The following is a 7,500-nucleotide window of genomic DNA, read 5'->3' on the forward strand; positions in this document are numbered from 1 at the left end:
CACCTCAGCATTCGTACAGCTACTCAAGTAGTGTACAGCTCTCGCCGAAAATTCGCCGTCCTACTGCTGTAATTATTGTCCACGACATTGCAAGCGGCGCGAAGGCCAGCGGACCTTGGTCCTGCTCTTCGCGCCGAAGCCGTGGTGAATGCAATCGTTATATTTATGCCCAGGACGTAAGGCCTGGGCAAGCGCACGATAAACGCATGAATGGGATGAAGATCGCTTGCTTTACAGTCTGTTCGCGGACTAGCCCATACAGCCAGGCTACAGTAGGACAACTGGGACACAGTAGGACAACTGGGACGTAGGACAACTGGGCGTAGGACAACTGGGACTAGCCCTTGGATTCATCTCAATTTGTGTTTTCAGATATTTAACCACTTGAACCGTCAATACTTAATAAACTTGACCTTTCACTCAGTACTTAGTCACTCTGTACTTTCGCTCTTGCTCTTTTTTCCCTCTACACCAAACCTCTTTGCTGAAAATATTTTTGGCTAAAGTTCTCAGAATATGGACGCTAAAGTTCAAATGGTTAATATAGAAAAGGAGAAAAAAGAGTTTCTATCACACAAAGATTTGGAGGACCCCCTGTTGAAGACCCTTGCCCTAGAGTTCACATTTATTCATAAAAGACTGTTATTCTATGCATATTGTCCCCAACTCTCAATTGTTTTTGCAACACCCATCCATCTATATATGACACGTAATTTACCTAAGCGTTATTGTTTAAGGCAACCATTCATGTATTCACCACTTTCAAGGTGGCATCCCACATTTTGGAATGTCATTTTAGGCAAACATATTTGCCTATAGAGGGTATGCGCGTGCCATCATTATCATACCAGGAGGTTATGCGGGAACTAATGAGTGGCAAGAAAATACTTTCTGGCCTTGACAGCCCATACATCCAAAGTTCCAAACGGAAAAGTCCTACCTGATTGCATTAAACGACATTACACAATGTTAAACTCACTTTGCCACTCGATTTGCCATTCACTTTATGCATGCGCATAAACAAATAGCCAAACAAATAGCCCAAACAAATAGCCAAAATAGCCAAGTGACGTGTTGAGAGCTTGTAGATCCACTAGGCCTATTTTTGCTATTTCAGAAATGGGGATTAAAGGAGTAGTTCACCCCCAAAATGGCTTTTTTTCTATTGATTCCTCACGCCATGGATACTTGAGTTCAATACATTTTTTTGTTTTTGGTCGCATTCCTAAGACCAAAAAAAAAGAAAAAAGAAAAACGGTTTCCCCATCCAGTGCCATGCATTTGGGTCCCATGCATTTGAGTCCGCATCCAGGGCCATGCGACCGGGTCCCCATCCGGAGTCAATGGGGGTACATTTACTATAATCACATTTTTGTCTTAGGAATGCGACAAATAGTCTCTATGGCATGAGTAATCAATAGGAAAAAAAAAAAAACATTTGGGGGGTGAACTACTCCTTTAAGTGGTAACCCATTTTTGCCAACCCCTATTTCTTTCTGAAATGATGCCTCTGCTGCACGGCATTGTGGGAAACAAGCCACAGAAGGCCACCAGAAGGCTGGCCAGTCCAGGGTCTCTTATTAGGCAGGAGGCAAAACATGCCAAAATGTTCTGCTCAATGTGACTGTCTGAGCAGAGCAGCTGCTGGGCCACAGGACACACGGTTGTTTTATGAGCTTTTATCATCTCTGACTGGAATGGTGCGTGTATTCTGCAGCAGCACGACAAGGGTAAATATCTTGGCTTCATGTAAACATTAGATATGGCTGCACAGTTGATTCCAGGTCATTTGCATCAGGATGATTTGACTGTTCACTTATAGGTTAGTTGTAAAATGTCAGCAAAGCGACAGCCCTGTATTTTACTTTCTTGTATGCACGCAGTCGGAATCCATACTTTGAAACTGACACTGCAGTGCTGACTCTGATAAATACACATTTTACAAGACGTCAGTACATTTTACAGTAAGCCAAGACTGACAGACAAACACAGCTAGACAGAGAAACAGGCATATGGGTTAGAAGTGGAGACAAGTAGAAAGATAGGCAGACAGACGCTTCTTTGGCCATGGTAAAACTGGACGGCATCCAACTCCATCTGGTACCTCCATTGACCTTGCTGCTGTGGTCTACGATTGGATTACCATTAATGGAAGCATTGTGGGGCCTGTCCTTCTTCTAAAGTCATTCCACTGTTTTTAAAACTGCAAATAAACACCAGCCGGAGTGTCTATGGACGGCCCAGAGGCAATCTGGCAGCCAGCAGTCTCCAGCTAGACACCTCCATACTGGAAAGGACCAAACATCCAAAACATTGTCTCCTCCACATACACTACAGGCCATATCGTTTTATAGCTGCACCCTGTGCAGTATATGACCAAAATATAACAAATCAACAACAGATATACAGTACATACACAACTAAGAGCTGCCAGGTTGCTACACTAGCAGGGCCCCAGAAGTTATACTATACCAAAAAGATAATGGGTCCCAGGTTCCCAAAGATTTCGGGCCGCGAATACCCAAAATAATCAGATTTGAACTGGGGACCTCCACCCTGACAAGCACTTGGAATGCATTACATTTAGTTTGACTCGGTTCCACAGATACATATTGTGAAATTAGCCGAAAAACAGGCTCACAACACCCGTTGTGAGCTTGTAGATCTGCTATTTTCACAATATTCGCCGCTTTCTTACATAATATTTGACAATTTGGTATTAAAAAGGTCTTACAAGTCATTAAATGGTAACTTTAGAAATGTGCAGATACCCTGTGTACACTTACTGTATACTGTATTAGACCATATGTTGGTTTGTTTATGTGAGAAAACAATGTTGCACATTAAGCATCTGGGGACCCTCCAAAATCAATCAATCAAAAACATTTACAGTAGGTCTCTCAACTGACTATACTGTAGTAAGTCTAAACTGACACAGAGATCTTAAGAAACGTCACAAATAAAACGTCACTATTTTACAAGAACAATGTTGGTGTGACTAAGGTATTCGATGAAAAAAATATCGGTTACGTGCTTAGATTATGAACTACGATGCAAGTTTGACACGGTGACATTTTGTTTCTGGAGCTGGAGCTATGTTGTAGACTTTTAATTGAGTGCATGTCTCCATGACTGAAGTAGCTTTGTAATGAGCTAGTTTTGTAGATTCAGGAACGGTTTTTCCCTGAGATTAGCTGCGGACAGGCACAGAGACATTTAAGAGCAATCACAACTTCTGCCTGCCTGGCGGAGATAAACATGAGTTAGGCTGTGTTACGGTTTATACAAAGTGAGTTGTGTATTTTTGCACAAGCTTTCCAAAAAGAAAAGGGATGGGAAGAGAAGTACGTGAGATACAGAGGGACAAACGGACTGGTGACCAGGAACGAGCGTGAAGACTATACGAGGAACAGGAAAGGAGGGGAAGACAGGATCTACACTGAAAGTGCAGAGAGGAAAAAGGTAGCAAGATAGTGGGACATGGCATAGAGAGATGCTCAGCGCACAGGGGGAAGAAGGAGAGGGATTGACAGAGAGGAGATACATGGGGGTGAGGAGGCTGCTGCTGCTGCTGCTGCAGGGGTTCAGCTGGTCAGAACTCTGACAGACACATGAGACGGAGGCCATTGGGTCCCTGGTGGGTATCTGTGCACCTGTGTGTGTGTGTGTGTGTGTGTGTGTGTGTGTGTGTGTGTGTGTGTGTGTGTGTGTTCTAGGTCAAGAGGGTCCCTGAGAACTAAGAAGGACCACAGCAGTGACTTTCTCCCTCTCTCTCTCTCATCCCCCACAGTTTTCTTCTTCCCACCTCCCTCCCTCCCTCCATCCTGCGGCACTTCGGTTTCACGCTTTTGCACATTTAATACTGTACAGAAAATGGAGAGAGAGAGAGATTCATAGGAAGGCATTCTGTTCAATAAAACATATTATAACTCACACCTTGAAACAGTGGGATTGAGAGGATGATTCACAGCTGATCACACACACACGCACGCACGCACACGACTAATGAATTGAAACAGTGGGATTGAGAGGTGATTCACATCTGATCAATTACCCCTCCTTTAATGTCTCACACACACACACACACACACACACACACACACACACACACACACACACACACACACACACACACACACACACATTTCTAATCTGGGTCAGCGAGCGAGGACCCTCTTGGTCACCCCTGGCAAAGGGGGAGTGGGTGCAGAGAGGTCTGCGCTCCCAGTGACCTGATTAATGGTCTCTTTGCACGGACTACTGGTTCTGGTTCACACAGCCAATCAAACCCCAAACACACCCAATATCGTCTGTCTGATGGTTTCGTATCTGTGTGCGCCTGCCTGGTATATCTGTCTCATACAGTACATGCTTGTATTAGCTTGTACCGTGCAGATATACTTCTCTGCATTAGTGTTGATTTCGTCAACTAAAACTATGACGGAATTTTTTTGTCGACTGCGTTTTTTTCACTGACAAAAACTAAATAAAAACTAAGCTGTGATGACTAAAACTAAGACTACATATATTGACAATTTAGTCAACAAAATGAAAACTAGACTAAAACGTTAGGGAGGGACTAGTGGAGAAGAGAGTCTTTTTATGTTTGGTTGCTCTCAGGTGTTGCGTGCTGAAAATAGCAGATCTACAAGCTCACAACGCGTCGCGTAAGTGTAAAATCTGTCATTACGCTGCCATCAAGGCCTGCCAATTTTTGAATTAAATGTTTGACTAAACCAACTGTAGATTTAGTCGACTAAAATTAGACTAAAACTAAAACTTTTCAGGTGACTAAATTATGAATAAAATTAAATTACATTTTTATTCAAAAGACTATGACTAAAACTAAATCTAAATTCTCTGTCAAAAACAACATTGCTCTGCATGTATCTCGCCCTACCATCTTTCTGTATCCGCACAGTAAAATCCTCAGTGTAAACTTCACTCTGAGGATGTGCTTGTCTGTTCCTCCCCGTCCAGATATGACCTCCTCCCCCTGTGAGCTTAATAAGGGTTGTGTGATGACATATGCAGCGTCACGGGGTGGACGTGAATGACATGAATCTCTGTGAACATCAGCAGCCATCCAGCTCTGACTGGACAGTCTGCCAGCTGGTCAGCTTTACACTGCCGCGTTCGTCTGTCCGCTACGGTGTCGGTTTGAATTGGCAGTTGGCCGTGTGAAATCTCATCAAATGCGTGATGTCACTGCAAGGCTTTAATGGCCCCAGCCCAAGACAGGCTGTGTTAATTTTTTTATGGCATGGACACCTGGGGGCAATCCGTGGAGATGAGGGTCTCTGTGTTTGTGAGTGTGCGTCTGTCGACGGATAATCTCGCAAACTACTAGGATCAATCAGCACCAAATGTATTATGTATAATGCCAGTAGCCCAAGGGAGTATATCAAATAAAACCATAATTTTTCACATATTGCAGCTCAAGTCCCAAATGGAGCATTCGTTTCTCTTGTCATCCCCGCACAATGCTTTGCTAGTTTCAGTAAAAGAAAACAAGGTCTGTGACCATTTTTGGGTCTCTCAGCCCAGAGTTGAAGAATCCATCAGGTATTTGGTATCATGGTGCTATGTCATTCATCAGATCCTGTCATTGCTAGCAACATGTATTAAGAACAATAATAATGCTAAAATACAGCTGCAAGCAGCTTTGTCTCTGGGAATGAAGACTAAAATAAAGAACCGATGACTCATTCCCTAATAGAGTAACATTACCAGGAAATGCCTATATTTGTTTGGCCACCATGTCTGCTCTATGTATTGTACTATGGACATTTCCTGCAAGCATTCTCTTGCTACACTGTAATTTACTGAAAATATCCTCTCACCACTAAGTTAGGAGTCTCGGCTATGGCAGAGGGTCAAGGACGCCACTCAAGATTCCTAAAAATGTTCCTTCCTACAGTAATGTTCCTCCCAGAATGGCCAAAAGAGGACTACAGTATGGCCAAAGAAGCCCTGTTCTCACAAACTGGAAGCACTTACTGTCACACGGTCATTAGTCCTGACACAGAGATCTTGGAGTGGCCCATGTGGTCAACAGACAGATTGGATTATTGTAGGCTTTTAATTGAGCCCAAAGAGGAAATTGAATTTACGCGTTAGAAAAGTTAAAGAATACATATACGTAGGCCTACACTCCTGACAAGACAGGGACACTTAAAAAATAATGAAAGACATGGCAGCTTATTGGAGGTGTCATGCAGATCCATCACTGCAGGGGTCTTCAACAGGGGGTCCGGGAACCCTAAGGGGTCGTCAGAGTTATTACAGGGGGTCCTCCAAATCTTTGTGTGATAGAAACCTCCTTTCTCCTTTTTTATATCAAAAACTTGAACCCTAGCATCCATATTCTGAGAACTTCAAAAATAGCAGATCTACAAGCTCACAACGCCTCGGCTATTTTCGGCAAAGATGTGTAGAGGAGGAAAAGAGCAGAACAAGTACAAAGTGAATTGACTGTTCAAGTAGGCCAAGTTAAATATCTGAAAACACAAATTGACATGAATCCATAAACACAGATGATTATGCCATCAAACGACACACTATATGGTATCTATGGGTTGTGGGGGACCCTGCTTAATCTTTCTCTCAACTAAGGGGTCCTTGGCCTGAAAACGTTGAAGACCCCTGCCTCACTGTATAATTGTGATCAAGGACAGCAGCTTTAACATACTTGAGTCAAGTCATGTCTGCATGTAGCGTACAGGTATTTTGCATAGCATATCTTCATTCCTCCTACCAGACAACCGGACAGAAACGGTAATGTGTACATAAATACAGCAACTTCTCCAAATTGCTTTATAATTTGTGAAATGACACTCAAGGAGATGCCAGGAGGAGGGGGATTGAACCGGAAATATTCCCATTCCCAGCTCCTCCAAAACAATAACCTCCTATCAATAGGAGGCGATGGAAATAAACTATAGTGTGTGCGTATTGGCTGTACCATACTGTACTATTACTGGCCATACACTGAGTGACAGAATGTTTAGATAATGTACAATACCATTTAGTACAGACAGTTGTCTGTGACTGATATCACGCTGGCTGGAATAAAACTAGTACAACCACATATTGTAATTCCATTCAACCTAGATTCTGAGCGAGAAACTGGGCTTTTAAAAAAATGATTTTAAGTTGGAAGAGGTCAATATGTGATTATTATACCCCAGGAAAAAAATGGAAAAAGAAGAACCCTGCTTGGACAGAGAAAAAGTGACGTTGATGGGTGAGAGGGGAGGGGGACAGCCAGCGGGGGTAGACAGATAGCGGGTCAGGCAGATGGCCTAAACACAGTGAGCTGAGATAAAGACGAGGGCTTCAAACAACACAGATAAGCGTCACCGTGAAGGACGATGCTCTAGCTCCTTTGAAAAATGTCTCACAACATGGAGATAGGCTGGAAGAAGCACAGGCCAAAGGACGCTGAAAGAATAACGACCCAGATCATCATGCAATTGTATTCACCAGACGGCTCAAATC

The sequence above is a fragment of the Nannobrachium achirus genome (genome assembly GCF_963921795.1).
Source record: "Nannobrachium achirus genome assembly, chromosome: 20".
Classification (NCBI taxonomy): Eukaryota; Metazoa; Chordata; class Actinopteri; order Myctophiformes; family Myctophidae; genus Nannobrachium; species Nannobrachium achirus.